The sequence below is a fragment of the Oncorhynchus mykiss genome, chromosome 3 (genome assembly GCF_013265735.2).
Source record: "Oncorhynchus mykiss isolate Arlee chromosome 3, USDA_OmykA_1.1, whole genome shotgun sequence".
NCBI classification, from domain to species: Eukaryota; Metazoa; Chordata; class Actinopteri; order Salmoniformes; family Salmonidae; genus Oncorhynchus; species Oncorhynchus mykiss.
Window position 1 is genome coordinate 40,261,638 of NC_048567.1, and position 22,803 is coordinate 40,284,440.

General features: G+C 42.3%; 1 long non-coding RNA gene across 1 annotated transcript; it reads right to left on the minus strand.

Moving 5' to 3' along the window:
• Positions 1-17,976: 17,976 nt before the first annotated feature.
• On the minus strand, positions 17,977-21,239 carry LOC118944520. Its single transcript, XR_005039881.1, has 3 exons — positions 20,400-21,239; positions 18,554-20,192; positions 17,977-18,335 (listed from the first exon to the last, which is right to left on the minus strand). It is a non-coding gene; the product is annotated as an uncharacterized LOC118944520 (long non-coding RNA).
• Positions 21,240-22,803: the final 1,564 nt, after the last annotated feature.

Here is a 22,803-nt window from a genome sequence, read left to right on the forward strand (position 1 = left end):
GGTCAGACAAGTGAAGTATAAATTACCAAAGAGAGGGCCTTGAAAGAGACACACAAGGTATAGAAAAACAGAAGCGAAAGAGCTGCCTTGTTCGTTAACCACCAGGGTCAGAGAAAAAGAGAGAGATGGAGAGAGAATGCCCATAACTTGTCCACTGTCTAATGAGAGGGAGACAGTGAGCAAGTCCCATAAATCATTGAGTGTGTGTGTGTGTGTGTGTGTGTGTGTGTGTGTGTGTGTGTGTGTGTGTGTGTGTGTGTGTGTGTGTGTGTGTGTGTGTGTGTGTGTGTGTGTGTGTGTGTGTGTGTGTGTGTGTGTGTGTGTGTGCGTGCGTGCGTGCGTGCGTGCGCGTGTGTGTGTGTGTGTGTGTGTGAGGAGAGTGCAAAGACTTGCCTCTAATCAGGCTGGGACACACACACACATGCACACGTACGACACATGCATGCACGTGCACGTGCACGTACACAAACAAACACCCCGCACACAGGCACATGCAGAAGATATTGCAGCACAACACAAAGGGCCTTCTCTGTGCATGATAAACAATACTCTGACTGTCAACAATCAGGCATAAATTAGCAGCCGTGGCCTCCTCTGTATTTATTCTTATAATGACCTCCCAGGAGGGCTCCACACACAGCATGGCACGCCACACATTCAGCACACAGGCCCCGTATTGTGTGTGTATGTGCGTTCACACGTGTGTATGTGTGTAAGTGTAAACATGCAGATTAATTACTAATTAATAATACTATTATTTAAAGAATGGTGGGATTATGAGAGGACAGTAAATAAAATACTGTGATACACTATAGATAGATAGATAGATAGATAGATAGATAGATAGATAGATAGATAGATAGATAGATAGATAGATGGATAGATAGTAACGCTTCTCATTGGTGGAAGGAGAGGAGGATCAAAATACAGCGTGGTAAATGTTTGTCATGTTTTAATTGAACAAACTGAACACTACACAAAATAATAACGAAGCGAAAACAAAACAGTTCTGCCAGGTGAACAGACACTAAACAGAAATTAAACACCCACAACCAAAATGGGGAAAACAGGCTACCTGTAGTAGCGAACGACACCTGCCTCTGATTGAGAACCATACTAGGCCAAACACATAGAAATATAACAACCTAGAAAAAAAAACATTGACTACCCACCACAACTCACGCCCTGACCAACCTAACACAAAGACATAAAAAAGGAACTAAGGTCAGAACGTGACATAGATAGATAGATAGATAGATAGATAGATAGATAGATAGATAGATAGATAGATAGATAGATAGATAGATAGATAGATAGATAGATAGATAGATAGATAGATAGATACCACCACTACTAACTGAATGTCAGACAGATAAGAGTGACATCTTGGCACTGAACTTGACCCTGGCTCGGCACCAATACTGAAATCACATACAGTGTGGTGTATAAAGAGAGAAATAGAGAGAGAAATAGAGGGAGGGATGAGAGAAAGTGCCTAATTTGTGCCAGATCCTGCCGGAACAGGATCCAGCACCTCACTTTTCTGGACTGTTTCGTTCCAGGACCAATTTGGCTGGACCTCTTGTGGCATGAAAATAATTGTTCACTTTTTGCAATGTACATTTTTTTTATTAAAGCAATGTCAAATCTAAGTTTTTTTGCCACGTGTGCCGAATACAACAGGTGTAGTTTTCCTTACAGTGAAATGCTTTCTTACAGGCTGCGATAAAAAAAGGTGTGTGTGTGTGTGTGTGTGTGTGTGTGTGTGTGTGTGTAGGTGGGTAAAGAAATAAAACAACAGTAAAAAGACATTTGAAAATAACAGTAGCAAGGCTGTATACAGAAACTGGTTAGTCAGGCTTATTGAGGTAGTATGTACAGTACATGTAGGTCTGGTTACATGTTAATACTACCTCAATAAGCCTGACGAACCGGTGTCTGTATATAGCCTTGCTACTGTTATTTTCAAATGTCTTTTTAGTGTTGTTTTATTTCTTTACCCACCTACACACACACACACACACACACACACACACACACACACACACACACACACACACACACACACACACACACACACACACACACACACACACACACACACACGTGCTCGCGGTTGCCCGGGCCTGATATTGTAGGGGTTGATTCGGGTTGGGCCGGCCCAGAATTATTATGATTTGCGCAACATTGTAATGCGTGAATGAGCCTGCGACTCTCACTTCTCCAGCGTTGCACTTCATAATTTATTTGCTTATAAAATCCTAGCCACATGAAGGGTTCTGGAGGAGCTGCAGCATCCCTGATAAATTGAAATAGATTTGCCAAAGTTACACTGGAGGAGCTACATCACCCCTGATTAATTGATTTACTTTTACCAAAGGTATAGGTCCTGCTGTCTGTTCAGAAATAAATTAAATAATTCAGAATATCCTACTACACCATGAGAAAGGATATCATCTAGCCACAAAATATCAACAGCTTCTGTAAAAAATGTGCCTATCTGTGGAGTGTAGCCCAATAACATGGCATAGCCTAGAGTCGGGAACGCAAATCTGTCAGTGAACAAACAGCACGGAGACAAAAATGGCATTTTGCAATAGTTCAAATAGAATCGCTGGAAAACACAGGTTGGAAAGCAAATGGCTCCTGCTGAAAAGAGAAGGCCGTAATCTGTCTGCTTTAGCCTAACAAAATATTTCATAAACTTTCAAATAGACCTATTGTTATACAAAGTAAAATAAGAGAGCGAGAGGCATTAGCATGAGCGCATAGGCCATCACCAGCGAGTGAGCTTTGCGTCATTGGGTGAGTCAGTGAAGCTGCAAAGCATTTTTAGGACTATAATATACTTCCCATATTGTAGCTTACAATATGTGTCTGCACACACGTAGGCCTAGGATATTGATGGATTCAAGTCATTTTTTATTGATCTCAGATTCTCAGTTTGTCAGTGTCAAAGTAGCCTGGAATTTCGATCATTTGTGTGGTAATATGGTGCTTTCATGACAACTGGGAACTCTGACAAAAACGAAGTTGAGTCTTAACATCAGTGATCTTCAGGTGGGAAAGTCGGAGCTCTAGAAAGAGGCCTGAGTTCCCGACTTGGAATTCCGAGTTGGATGACCTTCCAAAACGAATTGTCCAAGTCAGAGTTAGTTTTTTACTGAGTTCCCAGGTTTCTTGAATGCACGGAAGACGGAAGTCAGAGATTTCCCAGTTCTGTGTTCCCATGTTTTGGACCCGGCATTAAAAAATATTATGCCAAAGTCAGCAGTCATGTAAAATGATGGGGATTTGCATGAAATACATTTATAAATGGCCACATTTGTCCCGGACCCAGGCCACAAAAAAATATCAGCACTTCAGTAAGGGCCTTTACTTTACTTTTCTATGCCACTACGCAAATGCAATGATATGCATGCTATGCTTTACTAAAAGGGTGATTTTTTTCTTCTCATGTGTTCTGGTACATCACCAACAAACTATCATGGTCCAAACACACCAAGACAGTTGTGAAGAGGGCATGACAACGGCAGTTCTGAAAATAGGTAGAGAGGGTAGTGCGTACGGCCCGTTACATCACTGAGGCCAAACTTCCTGCCATCCAATACCTCTATACCAGGCGGTGTCAGAGGAAGGCCCAAAAAATTGCCAAAGACTCCAGCCACCCTAGTCATAGACTGTTCTCTCTGCTACCATTCGGCAAGTGGTACCTGAGTGCCAAGTCTAGGTCCAAAAGTCTTCTTCACAGCTTCTACCCCCAAGCCATAAGACTCCTGAACAGCTAATCAAATGGCTACCCGGACTATTGGCATTGGCCCCATCCAAACCCCCATTTTTATGCTGCTGCTACTCTCTGTTTATTATCCATGCACAGTCACTTTACCTCTACCTACATTGAGGTACATATTATCTCAATTACCTCCGCACATTGACTCTGTACCGGTACCCCCTGTATATAGCCTCGCTACTGTTATTTTATTGTTTCTCCTTAATTATTATTATTTTTCTTATTTCTTATTTTATTTTTTACTTCAGTTTATTGTAGTAAAAACTTTCTTAACACTTTTTCATAAAATTGAGGGTGAGTGAAGACAGGGAGAGGAGGGACAGAACGAGGGAGGAGACAAAAAATGGAAATACAGATAAAAGAGAGACAGGGACACGCAGGCAATGACAGCCACGTGAAATCTCATCTCTGTTTTGGGGGAAATATCTGAGGAGCGGAGAACAGAGGGAGGAATTTAACTGCTTTCATCTTGTCATAATTATCTCCAAGAAGAGACATGACAGGAACAACCTCTGTTTTTTATTTATAAATTAGAGAACAAGGACATTTTCGGTGACAACTTTGATGGCGTTCTTTCTGGACTAGTGATCTCATCTTTTCTTTTAGATCTGGTACTGCCTTAAGAAAAATTGCTAAAAAACAAAACTAAATAAAAAAAATTAAATGAACGAGGAGCAGAAATGTCACTTTGATTTACGAAACATGATATGAAGCTACAATTAGGCTCATTGTGGAGTCCAATTTAATTCCAAGCCCTGTGCATCTCCATCCAACAACTCCAACTTAAACCCTCATCCAGCAGTGTAATCAAATGGAAGTCTACCAATTGATCCAGCATTTTTGGTTTTGTGACTCCTTAGATCCAAAAAAATGAATTTTTCATGATCAATACAATCTTGACTTCTATCGACTGATCAACAAATAGAAAATGAAAACAAAGCCATTATTGATCAATATTTTCCCTCTGAAAAGGACCAGAACAGTCTCTGTATTCATCAATCTTGAGGATTTCGACAGGAAATTAACCACAGGAAGTGAGCCACAGACTCAAAGTAATGTCTTACCATTTTCTTTACAGCAAGTCTAGCCTGTCTGTGGTAGGCTGTTCAAGTGAACCCTCTGGCACACAGTGTGGATGAGGTGTGGTAATGGGCAGGAGTTGTTGGGAATGATTACAGTTAATAGTCTTATACTATAACTTTGAGTTAACAGAAAATAATGCAATGCATCCATAACAGACCTACGTTCTAATTGTATTTGTTTTCTATCAAACACTTTGAGTGTCTGAGTCTCTCAAATGTCAGATGGGTGGAGTTAGTACTTTTGTGATGATTCCCTTGGCTTCATTACGCCAGGCAAATTCAATGAAATACAGCTGAAGTATTTGGAAATATACTGAACAAAAATATAAACACCACATGTAAAGTGTTGGTTACATGTTTCATAAGCTGAAAGAAAAGATCCCCAAAATGTTCTATATGCACAAAAAGCTTATTTCTCTCAAATTGGGTCAAAAATGAGTACATCCCTGTTAGTGAGCATTTCTCCTTTGCAAAGATAATCCATCTGCCCGACAGGTGTGGCATATCAAGAAGCTGCATAAACAGCATAATCATTACGCAGGTGCACCTTGTGCTGGGGACAACAAAAGGCCACTCTAAAATTAGCAGTTTAGCCACACAACACACTGACAAAGATATCTCAAGTTTTGAAGGAGCGTTCAATTGGCATGCTGACTGTAATAATGTCCACCAGAGCTGTTTCCAGATAATTTAATGTTATTTTCTTTACCATAAGCCGCCTCCAACATTGTTTTAGAGAATTTGGCAGTAAGTCCAACTGGCCTCACAACCGCAGACGACGTGTAAACACGCCCGCCCAGGACCTCCACATCCGGCTTCTTCACCTGCGGGATCATCTGAGAACAGTCACCCGGACAGCTGATGAAACTAAGGAGTATTTCTGTCTGTAATAAAGCCCTTTCTGATTGGCTGGGCCTGGCTCCCAAATGGGTGGGCCGATGCCATCCCAGGCCCACCCATGGCTACACACCTGCCCAGTTATGTGAAATCCATAGATTAGGGACTAATGAATTTATTTAAACTGACTGATTTACTAATATGAACTGTAACTCAGTAAAATAGTTGAAATTGTTGCATGTTGCATATATATTTTTGTTGAGTATACAGTATATACACTATATAAACTCAGCAGAAAAAGAAACGTCCTCTCACTGTCAACTGCGTTTATTTACAGCAAACTTAACATGTCTAAATATTTGTATGAAAATAACAAGATTCAACAGCTGAGACATAAACTGACCAAGTTCCACAGACATGTGACTAACAAAAATGGAATAATGTGTCCCTGAACAAATGGGAGGTCAAAATGGGAGGTCAAAAGTAACAGTCAGTTTCTCGTGTGGCCCCCAGCTGAAATAAGTACTGCAGTGCATCTCCTCCTCATGGACTGCACCAGATTTGCCAGTTCTTGCTGTGAGATGTTACTCCACTCTTCCACCAAGGCACCTGCAAGTTCCCAGACATTTCTGGGGGGAATGGCCCCCTGATCCAACAGGTTCAGACATGCTCAATGGGCTTGAGGTCCGGGCTCTTCGCTGGCCATGGCAGAACACTGACATTTCTGTCTTGGAGGAAATCACGCACAGAACAAGCAGTATGGCCGGTGGCATTGTCATGCTGGAGAGTCATGTCAGGATGAGCCTGCAGGAAGGGTACCACATGAAGGAGGAGGATGTCTTCCCTGTAACGCACAGCGTTGAGATTGCCTGCAATGATAACAAGCTCAGTCCGATGATGCTGTGACACACCACCCCAGACCATGATGGACACTCCACCTCCAAATTGATCTCGCTCCAGAGTACAGGCCTTGGTTTAATGCTCATTCCTTCGACAATAAACGTGAATCCGAATATCACCCCTGGTGAGACCAAACAGCAACGTGTCAGGAAAGAGCACTTTTTGCTAGTCCTGTCTGGTCCAGCGACGGTGGGTTTGTGCCCATAGGCGATGTTGTTTCTGGTGATGTCTGGTGAGGACCTGCCTTACAACAGGCCTACAACCCATCAGTCCAACCTCTCTCAGCCTATAGTGGACAGTCTGAGCACTAATGGAGGGATTGTGCATTCCTGGTGTAACTCGGGCAGTTGTTGTTGCCATCCTGTACCTGTCCCGCAGGTGTGATATTCGGATGTACCGATCCTGTGCAGGTGTTGTTACACGTGGTCTGCCGCTGTCCGTCCTGTCTCCCTGTAGCCCTGTCTTAGACGTCTCACAGTACGGACATTGCAATTTATTGTCCTGGCCAGATCTGCATGCCTAAGGCACGTTCACGCAGATGAGCAGGGACCCTGGGCGTCTTTCTTTTGGTGTTTTTCAGAGTCAGTATAAAGGCCTCTTTAGTGTCCTAAGTTTTCATAACTGTGACCTTAATGGTTTACCGTCTGTAAGCTGTTATTCTCTTAGCGACAGGTGCATGTTCATTCATTGTTTATGGTTCATTGAACAAGCATGGGAAACGGTGTTTAAACCCTTTACAATGTAGATCTGTGAAGTTATTATTATTTTTTTTTATGAATTATCTTTGAAAGACAGGGTCCTTATATTGTATATACACTATATATACAAAAGTATTTGGACACTCCTTCAAATTAGGAGATTTGACTATTTCAGCCACACCCGTTGCTGACAGGTGTATAAAATCGAGCACACAGCCATACAATCTCCATAGACAAACCTTGGCAGTAGAACTGCCTTACTGACAAGCTCAGTGAGGTCAGTGACCGTCACAGGATGCTAATTTTCCAATAATTCAATTCGTCAAATTTCTGCCCTACTAGAGCTGCCTCAGTCAACTCACAGAAAGGGAGCTCACAGAACGGGACCGCAGAATGCTGAAGCGTGTAGTACGTAAAAATAATCTGTCCTCGGTTGCAACACTACCAAGTTCCAAACTGCATCTGGAAGCAACAGAAGCACAATAACTATTAGTCGGGAGCTTCATGAAATGGGTTTCCATGGCCGAACAGCCGCACACAAGCCTAAGATCACTATACGCAATGCAAAGCATTGGCTGGAGTTGTGTAAAGCTTGCCGCCATTGGACTCTGGAGTATTGGAAACACGTTCTCTGGAGTGATGAATCACGCTTTACTCTCTGGCAGTCTGACGGACGAATCTGGGTTTGGCGGATACCAGGAGAATGCTACCTGCCCGAATGCATAGTGCCAACTGTTTTTCATGTTTCGGGCTAGGACCCTTAGTTCCAGTGAAAGGAATTCTTAACGCTACAGCATACAATGACATTCTAGACGATTCTGTGCTTCCAACTTTATAGCAACAGTTTTTGGAAGGCCCTTTCCTGTTTCAGCATAACAATGCCCCTGTGCACAAAGCAAGGTCCATATGGAAATGGTGTGTCGAGATCGGTGTGGCAGAACGTGACTGGCCTGCACAGAGCCCTGACCTCAAACCCATCGAACACCTTTGGAATGAATCGGAACGTCGACTGCGAGCCAGGCCTAATCCCGCAACATTAGTTATCGACCTCACTAATGCTCTTGTGGCTAAATGGAAGCCACAGTCCCCGCAGCAATGTTCCAAAATCTAGTGGAAAGCCTTCCCATAAGAGTGAATGCTTTTATAGCAGCAAAGGAGGGGCCATGATTTTGGAAATTGATTTTTGATAAGCAGGTGTCCACATACTTTTGGTCATGAGGTGTATTTGAACCCAGGTCGGATCCATTATGCATTACACACAGGTGGTGCATAGAAATTCTTACTGCCATTTCGGTAATAGACAGGGACCCAGTCCAGTCCAGTCTGCCTCTGATGGGCTGTTTCACTGAGTCCCCCCAACAGTAAATAAAACCTGGAGCTTACTGAGGCTTAGTTAATAGGGATATCAAACTGTTTATAAAAACTACTATCTATCATCCTCCACACACACACACACATTTATGCATGCAGGAATGCACAAACACACACACACACACACACACTGGTTCCTGTATACTAAATTGAATGTGTCCTTTCTCCTGCAGCTGAAGCGTTGTGAATGCTGCAATCATTGGTCCAGGCCCCGGCCTAATGTGGCCAGAGAGGATATGATGCCCAGCCAAAACAGGTACAGAGCATTCCAGGCACAATTAATGTCCATAAAAGGTTAAAGGAGGAAGAAGGTGCTTTGTGTTAAAGTATTCCTAGAGCCTGTTTAGGCAGACCAAGCCTGGTTGAGGTTGAAAGGCAGACCAGGCTTCTTTTTTCACAAAGTCATGGACTCCACTTGATTTGTGTGGTATCTCAACAGCAGCAGCAGTGGCAACTGATCCGCGTAGCATGGGACTGTTTTTGATTTGGTGCTGTCATTTTCATTTTAAGCCTGTCAAGTAAGAATAGTAGTTGTCTTATTTTCATAATCAGACAATGGCATTGGAGAATGATGCTTTTGGACTTACCCTAGGCAAACCATATTTCTACTTGTGATGAAAAAATTGAGGTCTACGTTTTTAGATTCGTTACACACACGCACACACGCACACACACACACATACCCAGCCTAAGAGAAACAGCAGGAGAAACATTCAAGAATATAACCTTCAGTAAATCCAAAGGCAACATGTGGTAGCCTGCATGAAACTGACATCAGGTTTGGTGAGGAGTGTGTAACAGTAAGCGAGGTCTGGTGTTAGTGAGACCATATGACAGTGCATCAGACCAAAACCATATGTTCTACACAAAGTCATTAGGCTGCCTCTCAAAAGAGAGGTGGGAGAATGAGGTTGAACACGTGAGAGAGAGAAAGACAGAGAGAGAGAAAAATATAAAGAGAGAGGGAGAGAGAGACGGAGGGAGATGAAGGGAGATGGGGAAGAATGAAGGAGTGACATCGAGAGGGAGAAAGAGAGACACGTGGGTTACAAATCATATTGGCAACATACAGACAACAACCAGACATCCTTACCAATTCCCTTCATTAAAAGCATTATCAACAGTCTGTCCCTCTGTCCTGTTTGTCCTCTCTGACCATCTGTGGTCAGGTGGCCCTTTTGACCCTTGACCTTTCACAGGGATCAACTAACAAAGGTCATTCTTCTCAGGTTTGGGTAGTCTATCAGAAAAGCAAAAATATTTTGTGTGCACGAATGCACACAACACACACACACACACACAACAATAACTACTTATTCTGTAATAAAGATGGGTAAATAACACTGATCAGAGATTAACTGCAAGAATTTCACTTGAGAAAATGAAGATGTTATGTGTGTTTTCAAATAGAAGTAATGTGACAGAAGTGATACAAGTCCACTCCACTCTTCAGTCCACTCTTCAGACAGCATTTTTCAAGAGTTCAGTGGAGACCCAGTTTGAGATATGATACCTGTCATGATACTGATGATGATCATGTCCTGGTGTTCAGATAGGATTACTTTATGTATTTGTGCATGTAGGGCCCCTATGCTGCTATTCATACCTGTGTAAGTACAGGCAAGACTGTCTGCCTTAAACAATACATTGCATATTTGAGGCTTTTTCATATTGATGTGCTGTATAAAAGGGTCATTCCATAAATTATGGTCCCAGTGAGGATGTCCTGTAGTGGAAAACGTGTTAAAGCTGTTAGTCATTGATTTACCAATTTTAAGTTACAAAATAAACTTGAATTGAAATGGTCAACAATTCCACATGTTTAGAGCAGAGTTTGTTCATTTTAACATAGAAAGCATCAAGTTAGTGAGTGAATGTGTTCATAATTTGTTGATGCATCTATGCATGAACAAACAACATATGTCAAATGAAACAATTAGCTTTTAAGAGTGGCGTGAATCTGTGTAATCTCTAAAGAGAATGTACAATTTAGCTACAAAGGGTAATGAAGAGACAGAGAGCCGGTTTCAAGCTCAGGGCGCAGCAGGTGTTTAAAGGACCACAGGAGGAGGCAGGTAGCTGGGTTCAGGGGCAGGCAGGTAATACACGGGGGATCCAAAAAGGAAACAGACAGGCATTGCCTGGACTATATTATTCAGAATTCAAATTAGTTTGGTTGGATGCAAGTGATTCTCGTTTACTGAGTAATTTATTTTACCTGTGGTAAGTTGCAGGTGCCTACAGAGTAAAAATAGCCATTAAACCAGTTTTTAAATAAAGACTAAATTAACATTCTGATCCATTGCAACTCCGTTGTAAATTGCAAGGGTTCCAATGTATTTGACCTCAATTGTACCTTAATTACTTAACACACACTGAAAAATAAATGTGTGTTAAAATAGATTAATTTACACAATTCTTACCTGAGTCAGATTACACAAACAAACCACTGAAACCTAACACGCACACCCTACAACAGAGGTGTAGTGGAGTCTCCAGCAGCTCCCAGCAATTTAGGGCTTCCACCAAAAATCTTACCAATAGTATGTTAAGTGTTTGGAAAAGGACCTAGTATTTAGTATTAGTATTTATTATAGATCCCCATTGGCTACTCTTCTTGGGTTCAAGCAAAGTTAAGGCAGTTATAAAAAAAAATTAACATTACAATACATTCACAACAGATTTCACAATATATTAAGTGTGTGCCCTCAGGCCCCTACTCTACTACCACATATCTACAACACTAAATCCATGTGTTCGTGTGTGTATAGTGCGTATGTTATCAAATGTGTTTGCATGCATGTGTCTGTGCCTATGTTTGTGTTGCTTCACAGTCCCCCCTGTTTTCCTAAGTTGTATTTGTGGCACCTGACCACACGACTGAACAGTAGTACAGGCGCAAGAAAATTAGGGCCTGTAGGATCTGCCTTGTTGATAGTGCTGTTACAGCACTTTATTATGGACAAATTTCACCCATCCCAGCCAATGTTGTATCAATATGTTTTTGACTATGACAGTTTACAATCCAGTGTTACTCCAAGCAGTTTAGTCTCCTCAACCTGCTCAATTATCACATTTTTCATTACAAGATTTAGTTGAGGTTTTGGGTTTAGAGAATGATTTGTCCCAAATACAATGCGTAAAGTTTTTGAAATATTTAGGACTAACTTATTCCTTGCCACCCATTCGGAAACTAACTGCAGCTCTTTATTACAGTGGCATGTGAAAGTAATCATCCCCAGTGGCATTTTTCCTATTTTGTTGCCTTACAACCTGGAATTAAAATGTATTTGTATCATTTGATTTACCCAACATGCCTACCACTTTGAAAATGCAAAATATGTTTTCTTGTGAAACAAACAAGAAATAAGTGAAAACTTAATCGTGCATACACTGTAACTATTCACCCCCCAAAAGTCAATACTTTGTAGAGCCACCTTTTGCAGCAATTACAGCTGCAAGTCTCTTGGGGTATGTCTCTAAAAGCTTGGCACATCTAGCCACTGGAATTTTTGCAAATTCTTCAAAGCAAAACTGCTCCAGCTGCTTCAAGATGGATGGGTTCCGCTGATGTACAGCAGTATTCAATTCATGCCATAGATTCTCAGTCGGATTGAGATCTGGGCTTTGACTAGGCCATTCCAATACATTTAAATGTTTCCCCTTAAACCACTTGAGTGTTGCTTTAGCAGTATGCTTAAGGTCATTATCCTGCTGGAAGGGGATCCTCCGTCTCAGTCTCAAATCTCTGGAAGACTGAAACAGATTTACCTCAAGAATTACCCTGTTTTTAGCACCATCTATCATTCCTTCAATTTTGACCAGTTTCCCAGTCCCTGCTGATGACAAACATCCCCAAAGCATGATGCTGCCACCTCCATGCTTCACTGTGGGGATAGTGTTCTCGGAGTGATGAGAGGTGTTGGGTTGCGCCAGACATAGCGTTTTCCTTGATGACCAAAAAGCTCAATTTTAGTCTCTTCTGACCAGAGTATCTTCTTCAATATGTTTGGGGAGTCTCTCAAATGCCTTTTCGCGAACACCAAACATGTTTATTTCTTTCTTTAAGCAATGGCTTTTTCCGGCCACTCTTCTGTAAAGCCCAGCTCTGTGGAGTGTACGGCTTAAAAATTATCCTATGGACAGATACTCCAATCTTAGCTGTGGAGCTTTACAGCTCTTTCGGGGTTATCTTTGGCTTCATAGCAAAGGGGGTAAATACATAAGCACACACCAGGTTTTCGTTAGTTTTTTTATTTTTTGAAAAAAGTTTTTTTTTTTTCACACCAATTTGGACTATTTTGTGTATGTCAATGACATAAAATTCAAATAAAATTCCATTTAAATTGCAGATTGTAATGCAACAAAATAGAAAAAACGCCAAGGGGGATGAATACTTTTGCAAGGCACTGTAAGTGTTGCAATCATTTCAGTCACTGTGGCAGCTGACGTGTATAGTGTTGAGTCATCCGTATACATAGACTCACTGGCTTTACTCAAAGCCAGTGACACGTTGTTAGTGAAGATTGAAAAAAGTAAGTGGCCTAGACAGCTTCCTTGGGGAATTCCTGATTCTACCTGTATTTTGTTGGAAAGGCTTCTATTAAACTCCCAGTTAGACCAGTAACTCTTTATCAACAATATAGAATGGGGTGTAAAGCCATAACACATAAGTTTTTCCAGAAACAGAATATAATCGACTGTAGTCTTACAAAACATCCCCCACTATATTTTAATCATACATTTTTCTCAGACAATCATTGATCATTTGTGTAAGTGCTGTGCTTGTTGAATGTCATTCCCTGTACGCGTGCTGAAAGTCTGTTGTCAATTTGTTCATTGTAAAATAGCATTGTATCTAGTCAAACACCATTTTTTTCCAAAAGTTTACAAAGGGTTGGTAACAGGCTGATAGCAGGCACATTTTTGCTTCCTTCCAGGCTTGAGGGCACACACTTTCTAGTACGCTTAAATTGAGATATGGCAAATAGGAGTGGCAATATCATCTGATATTATCGTCAGTAATTTTCCATCCAAGTTGTCAGACCCCGGTGGCTTATCATTGTTGATAGATAACAATAATTTTTAAACCTAAATCTTTGTTCATATGTCTATTGCTACTGTTGTCTTCTTCTCTCTTGTGTGTGCAGCCAATCCTGCAGTCAGACTAGTGAATGGGACAAGCTCCTGCTCTGGGAGAGTGGAGGTCTTCACCAAATCAGAGTGGAAGAGAGTGTGTGAGATCAACTGGGACATGAAAGATGGTATTGTGTAGACAGCTAGGCTGTGGCAACGCTATTGCGGTACCATACAGACCTGGACAGGAACATGGAGGAAAGAGTATCAGCACCGTGAAATGTTCTGGAAACGAGTATACCCTTGATGAGTGTCTACTCAATGCGTACACCAGTGTTATGATGCTTCTGTTGTCTGTTCAGGTACGATATTGTAAAAAACTTGTTGTTTTTGTTTAATTCAAAATGATTTACCATCAACAAAAGTGATGTAATGCTCCTCCATATATCTTTCTTCAGCCTTTGTGAGGCTTGTGGATGGTGCTCCTCTCTGCTTTGGGAGAGTGGAGGTGAAGTCCAATCAGTCCTGGGCCTCAGTGTGTGAAGCTGACTGACTGGCAGGATGCAGAGGTAGTCTGTCAAGAACTTGGCTGTGGGGCTACTTCAGCTCTACGGGGGGGGGGGGGGGGGGGGGGGTAAATTGAGAAGGGGAGCGTCTATTCTTGGCTAAAGAGTTCCAGTGTAAAGGTAATGAGTCCCTTCTCCTGGACTGTGACACATTGTTCAGAAAAGAGCACACTTGCACACCCGGAAATGATGTTGGACTCACTTGCATAGGTAGAAGATCCTTTGAAACAAATGCTGCAATGTCAGTGTCAATGTATTTTCTATTCCCGACAATATGTGTCAATACTCTCTATCTCTCTCTCTCTCATTCTTTCTCTCTCAAGACAGAACACGGCTGTTACAGGTAGGAGGCCGATGTGAAGGGGCGATGCAGCTGTATCTGTTTGGTGACTGGGTGACATTGATGGACACTGAATTGGACATTACACAGGCAGCAGTGGTCTGTTGACAGCTTGGCTGTGGCTTGGCTATTTCAGCACCAGGTGGCTTTCTGTTTGAAAATGGTACTGGACAAGTGGTCCGTGGTTCCATTCCATGTAACGGATCGGAATGGTCACTATTTGAATGCCAACCAATATTTACATCTCCAACCATCTCCCGCTGCAATAATGCTGGGGTGATATTTTCAGGTAGAACCTGTGGGTAAAAATTATGCACAGTGTGTTGTGCTATTATTGAGTAGCTGTTTGTGAGAGGGACTTATCTCCTCTTTTTACAGATCTCCAGCAAAAACCTGATATCTCCCTGGCTGATTCAATGAGAGGGGTCCCAAGGGCCACCAAGGGCCAGAGGTGTTCAGTGGCCACTTCACCATCACCTGTTCCATTCAGCCACATTACCCAGGAGGCTCCTTCCTCTTTACATTCATTGGCTCCAACAGAACCCAGACCCAGCCAGCTGTCAATCACTCTTCTGCCTCTCTCTTCCCTGCTGGTGATTACTCCCATCAAGGGAACTACAGCTGTGTTTGAGATTTACATTTTCTCTTATCATTTCTCCTTTGAGATTGAGCTCCTATCCCTCACTGTCACAGGTAACTGAGAATGAATCACACTTACAAGTTGGCGTTCACACCTTTCCACCGATTGGTCTGTTAACTATCTGTCAATTACCTCATACAGCTTCCAGCAACAGAGTCACGATGGTGCTGCTGGAAATTATGACCATCACCACAGCCATCGTTATATACTCACTTATTTGCCTATATTTCACCAAGTAAGTGGACTCAAAACACATTCTCTTTTAATCTCTGGGATAGGCGTCCCGCTAGTGGGACAACTGTCGACAACTTTTGGTGAAATTGGAGGACATGCAATTCAAATAAATAATCATACAAATTATGGATATGAAACATTTTGGTGCATACATCGGTTAAAAGCTTAAATTCTTGTTAATCTAACTGAATTGTCCGATTTACATTAGGCTTTACTACAGTGAAAGCATGCCATCGGATTGTTTGAGGATAGCGCCCCACTTCAAAATATTGTTCAACCAGCACAGGCTTCATAAAATCACAAATAGCGTTTAAATATCCACTTACTTTTTGAAAATCTTCCTCTGATTTGCATTCCAAAGGGTCTCAGCTACAACATGCATGGTCGTTTTGTTAGATAAAATCCTTCTTTATATCCCAAAAAGTCTGTTTAGTTGGCGCTATCGATTTGAGTAATCCACTCGTTCAACATGCAGAGTACGGAATCCAAAAAGCTACCGCTAAACTTTGTTTAAAAAAGACCAACTACGTTTCTAACCAATCCTCAGGTACCCTAAAATGTAATTAAACTATAATATTTCATACGGAAAATAGTTTGTTCAATAGAAAAGCAGAATTTGCAGAAATGCCTCCTTTTCATCTCGCGCGCACAGACTGATTTCCAACTGTGCGTTCCTGTATCAAAACTCAGAATTCTTCCTCGTTTGGGTAGAAACAAGCCTGAAACCTTGAACAAAGACGGTTGACATGGTAGCTAGTGGTAGCCATAGAAATTGCAATCTGGGAGCTAGATTTAACATTGTCCTATACGTTATAATGGAACAGCATGGGATCTCAATTTGTTTTTATTTCCAGTTGGTTTTTCTTTGGCTTTTCTCCTACCTAATCCTATTGTGTTATAGCCTCATACATTATTTTAAAATTTCTACAAACTTCAAAGTCTTTTCTATCAAATAATACCGATTACATCCATATCCTGGCTTCTAGGTCTGAGTAACAGGCAGTTTACTTTGGGCACATCAGTCAGAAAGGAAGTGGAGAAAATAGGGGCCTAGCCTTATGAAGTAGTTAAGTACAGAGGTTAACCTGACACCTCACCAGCTGTTTCCTTAGCACTACACAACTGATTCAAATGATCAAGTCATCATCTAGCTTCAAGTGGTATTTATGTATTAATTTGTGATCTGGTAGTGTAAAAGTCTAATAGTGACATTATCTTCTATTGTTTGTCCTCATTTGTCTGTTTTTCAACATAAAGTAGTCTGTAGCCACTTAGTGTTGACACCAGGTGAGACTACACACACAGAGATTACTGTTGAACACTTTAACTACCTTAATTTCTCAATAATAGTCTCTCTCCTTCACTTCATCCTTCTCCCTAAATCCTCTAGGTTATATCAGCTGTGCAGGCGAACCCCTCCCACATCTGATTTGGCTGACACAGAGGACTTGGTCAGGTCAACAGGATGTACAGTATTATTAAAGAGATGCTTTACATTGAAATAGAGATATACAGTAGTAGTCCCAGAGTTAATGATCCATGGTCAGTTTTGCATTTCACCTCCTGATGATTAGGATTACTGACTGTGTTAGAATAAAAAAAAGCTTAATCATGCTCTCTCTCATCTGCAGGTATGTTTTGATGTGAGAGACCAAGCCAGTCTCATCATCGCAACCTCACCCGCTCTTAAGATAACCTTCGGGCCAACTGGGAGCCCATGGCTGGTTAGGAGACACTGCTAGAGACACTATGCAATTGTGATGAACTGAGAGACTATTAGGGTAGCACTGTAATTCATTAATCATGCTGTCTTCCCTGCTCCTCTGTTTTAGCTTTCCTTTTGTCTTCTATACCTCTCTCCCCACCTCCTCTTTCTTCTTATAATGCACACCATATGTGCATTGAAGTACAGATTGAACTTGTATTTATAATGCATGTATTATGTATTTATAACACCTGGATAATGAACTTTCAATAAAGGGTTTCTAACTCTCCACTGTTTAAAATGAAGCATATCATGAAATACTACACCTATCCTGTGTCCTCAGATTAATGCAGATGAAGGGATATGCATAGGATGTGTAGTGTACAGTTTGTTTTCTGTATATGAATTACAAATCAGCCTTTACTTAAATCCTGTTTCTAGTCTATTGCATAGTTACAATGTGTAATCATTATGTCCCAGGAGCAGTAAACACTGTTGAAGTGTATAATTGTAATACATACATGCAGACACAGCATCATTCAAAGAATTGAGTTTGATACACCTGGTATTGAGTATGACTGAAAAATAATGTCTCAGAGATTCATACCTGAACTGCACCTTTATTTGACAAGGAAGAGTACATGATCAGTGAAATTATTCAATGTACAGGCTACAATGTGGGGATCTCATGCATGGTAATAACTACAGTACATGTATATATATTATATTCTACTCAAGCCATATGCTTCATTAATGTCATTCAGACTTGAAGTCGACACAACTACTATGATAACTGAGGTTCATAGGTTCTGAACGAATATTCATACGAAACATTTTAGGTTCCATACACAGATCGGCTACATACTGTAGCTAGCTACACATCCATAAGCATAGTTATTTTTATCCTCCACTACACAATAAGCAAATAAACAGTTAGCTAGCTATGTTACTTCTGCTGCATTGCATGGCAAATATAAGCAAGGCAAGCTTACACAACTGTACATTCAATTTGCAGTAAATGGTTTAGCTAGCTAGATTCTTTACATCCACTGTTTCACAAGGCGGCCGCCTGGTTTGCTGGATCTCTCAGGAGTCCCTAAAACATTGAACAACACGAATTACAATTCATACTCATGTCAAAACAATAGCTACCTAGCTGGCTAATGTTAGCTAGTCAGCTAACTTGCTAAATAGCAATTTTCATAAATGAACTTTATGGCCCAAAAATATGCACAATTGTTTGTCTCTACATTAACATATTCCTCTCAATTGTACATTTTTAGCTTGACTCGTTATGATGTTATAATTACTTACATTTGCTTCCCCGTAATATTTTGTCAGCCGTCTTTGCTGAAGAAAGTCACCAGTGACGTATGGCTCGCATCATATTCGTCATTTGAACCACTCAAAATGATTGGTCATAAAAACCTTGGGACCCAAATGCATAATGAGTGCTCTAATAACTCCCCCTTGCGGTGGTCTGGAGCAATGAATCCGTGACACTGGATATCTCTAAGTCCCGCGGTGTAAGCTCGCAACTTTTAAAGGAGGAACCACTGTACATACTCCAGGTTCCGATGGTCGGGGAGGATGAGAAACGGGTCCGTGACACCCTCCAGCCAGTGCCAACTTCACTGCCATGAGCTCCTGATCACCGGCGTCATAGTTCCTTTCAGCAGGAGACAGCTTTTTAGGGTAGTAATGCACATGGTTCCAATTTTTGTGGATAACCTTGAAGTTGTGACAGGACGGCCCCACACCACTTCTGAGGCATCCACCTCCACCATGAAGGGCAGCGTAGGATCTGGGTGTTTTTGCAATGGGGCAGAGGTGAAACGTCCCTTCAGTAGGCAGAGTTGCTAATGAAGTTCCTATTGAAGCATCAGTAGGAGTTGGCAAACGCCAAAAACCGTTGTAGTCCTTTTATGGTGGTTTGGACTGGCCATGACCTGACTGCGTCTACCTTCCTCTGCGCAATAACCACTCCCTGCGGGCTAATCCGATATCCCAAGAAGGAGACGGCAGCATGATGTAACAGGCACAACTCCGCTTTGACATACAGATGGTTCTGCAGGAGGAGTTCCAGAATTACCCGAACGTGGGCGATGTGCTCCTCCAAGATGGCCCAATAGATCAGGATGTTGTCAATATACACAGCAATCTGACAACCAAGCATGTTCCGAGACCTCATTCCCAAATGCCTAGAACACTGACAGAGCATTGGCTCGTCCATAAGGCGTCACCAAGTACTCGTAGTGGCCAAATATCATGCTGAAAGCGGTCTTCCATTCATCGCCTTCCCGAATATAGATCAAATTGTAGACAAGTCCACCTTGGTAAAAAAAAAAAAGGGGGCCCCGCAAAGCATTTCAATGGCGGCCGGCACCAAGGGGGCTGTTGTACTTAGAGGTGATGGCATTGAGACCACTGTAGTCAATACATGGATGAAGACCACCCTCCTTCTTGGCCACGAAGAAGAAACATTCCGACGCAGAGAAGGTGGATGGGTGGATGAAACCCTGTTGGAGAGCCTCCTGGATGTACTCCTCCATAGCATCGGTTTCAGCCACCAACAGGGGGTAGAGGCGGCTGCGTGGCGGTGCAGTCTTAGCAGGTTGATGGCACAGTTCCAGGGGCTATGTGGAGGGAAACAGGTGGCGTGGGTCTTGGAGAAAACCTCCCGGAGATCCTGGTAAACCACCGGGATGGCAGCCTGGAGGGCAACCACAGGACTCTCAACCGACGTGAACCATAGGGTAAAAGCAGGAGGAAACCGACAACCGGATGCCCAGGACGTGATCTCCATCCTCGGCCAGGAGACGGATGACTTTGTGTACGGGTGCCTGGATGATGAGGAAGGGAAGGTTTTCTTGGTGCAGGGGTCCCACGGTGATGGTGAGTGGTTCTGTGATCTGTGTGATTGTCCCAGATCTCAGTGGTCAGGTATCCAGTGCTTGAACCGGAAACAGAGGAAAGCGGGTATGATAAGTTCAGGGAGGAGGCAAGGGCCTGGTCAATAAAATTCCCAGTGTCACTGGATAAACTCCCCGTGGCACTGGAGTCCACTAGAGCTGTAGAAACAACACGAGGGACAGCCAGCTAGTGAAATTGGTACTAAAAAGGGTGTGGTAGAGAGTGATGATGGAATACTCACACCTACCTCAGGAAACAGATGATCACAGGGCCATCCCTCTGCTCTAGTAGCTCCCGGGTTGGGACGTAGTGGACACTCTTAAAGCTGGTGCTTGCCCACAATAGCTTGTGCTTGACCACAATAGGGACAGAGCCCCAGCTGTCTCTGACAGCATCGCTCAGCCATGGCGAGGTGTGTGGCCCCTTCCTCCAAGGGTTCAGACTGACTCAGATTGGTCAACGAAGTAGGGAGAGAGGCAATTGGAGTGCTGATGCTTCCGAAGATTATCTAGATGGATGGCCATCGCAATAAATGCGTCCAACGAGAGGGTGGGGTGGGGCTGCTGCTTCTATTCTGTGAGGTAGTATTCTGTAACGAAGATGTAGGAGATAGGAAGCAGGTGTAGTCAGTGAGTTTAATAGGAACGAACATGGAGTGAATACAAAAACAGGAGTAGCATCTAAATATGAAAACAGGAAACAATACTACATAATGGGTGATACAACAGAGTGCTAGATAAAGGGGAAGTAATCAGGGAGTGATTGAGTCCAGGTGTGCCTCATGGTGGGGTGCAGGTGTGCGTAATGACGCTTGCCAGGTCTGGTGGTTAGTAGACCGGCGACGTTGAGCGCTGGAGCGGGAGTAGACATGACAGATGAGGGAAAAAAACAATTAAATACATTTTAGAGTAAGACTGAAATATGGAAAATGTCAAGGGGTCTGAATACTTTCCGAAAGCACTGTATGTAAAGTAACCATAATTTGAGATGTTACTATTCAATTCAAGCAACATTCACCTGGCCATGCTCATGGGAGTGTGTGGCTATTTGTTTGTGTGCTTACAGTGCGTTTGGAAAGTATTCAGACCTCTTGACATTTTGTTACGTTACAGCCTTATTCTAAAATTGATACATCCCCCCCTCCCACAATAATGATAAAGCAAAAACAAGATACATTTTTTTTGTCAATTTTGGTAAAAAATAAAAAATATCACATTGACATAAGTATTCAGACCCATTACTCAGTACTTTGTTGAAGCTCCGTTGACAGCGATTACAGTCTCTAGTCTTCTTGGGTATGACGCTACAAGCTTGGTACACCTGTATTTGGGGAGTTTCTCCCATTCTTCTCTGCAGAGCCTCTCAAGAAATGACAGTTTGGATGTGGAGCGTTGCTGCATAGCTATTTTCAGGTCTCTCCAGAATTTAATGATCAAGTCTGGGCTCTGGCTGGGCCACTCAAGGCCATTCAGAGACTTGTCCCTAAGCCACTCCTGTGTTTTCTTGGCTGTGTGCTTAGTGTGGTTGTACAGTTAGAAGGGAGACCAGAGAATCTTGTTTCTCATGGTCTGAATCTTAAGGTGCCTTTTGTCAAAATCCAAGTGGGCTGTCATGTGTCTTTTACTGAGGAGTGGTATCCGTTTGGCCACTATACTATAAAGGCCTGATTGGTGGATTTCTACAGAGATGGTCCTTCTGGAATGTACCATGTGCACAGAGGAACTCTAGAGCTCTGTCAGACTGTCCATCGGGTTCTTGGTCACTTGCCTTCCCTTCTCCCCCGATTGCTCGGTTTAGCTAGGCAGGCAGCTCTAGAAAGAGTCTTGGTGGTTCTAAACTTCTTCAATTTAAGAATTATGGAAGCCACTGTGTTCTTGGGGACCTTCAATGTTACAGATTTTTTTTGTTGGTACCCTTCCCCAGGTTTGTGCCTCGGCACAATCCTGTCTCGGAGATCTACGGACAATTCCTTCGACATCATGACTTTGTTTTTGCTCTGACATGCACTGTCAACTGTGGGATCTTATATAGACAAGTGTGTGCCATTCCAAATCATGTCCAATAAATTTAATTTACCAAAGGCGGACTCCAATCAAGTTGTAGAAACAACAAGGAGGATCAATAGAAACAGGATGCACCAGAGCTGAATTTCGAGTCTCATTCCAAATGGTCTGAATACTTATGTAAATAAGGTGTGTTTTTTTCTTTTAATACATTTGCAAAAATTTCTAAAACCCTGTTTTCACTTTGTCATTATGGGATATTATGTGCAGATTGCTGAGGATTTTGATTTATTTAATCAATTTTAGAATAACGCTGTAATGTAAAATGTAGAAAAAGTCAAGGGGTCTGAATACTTTCCAAAGGCACTGTATGTGTGTGCATATGTGCGTGTGTTGGCGTTGTGTGTGTGAGTGTGTTGTGTTTTGTATGTGTGTGCGTGGCCGTGTGTGTGAAGCCTGACTCTTGACCCCGCAGGGCTGAGTCAGAGGTTGTCCATCTGGGGTGACAAACGGGACAGTTGGCACAACTCAATCGGATGCAATTACTACAGTGGGTTTTACCCCCGTCACTGACTGTGTGGGGCCAAGAGACCAGTGTTTCGAATAATAGACAAGTCAGTTCTCTCACAGGGGAGCAGGCTTCTAAGT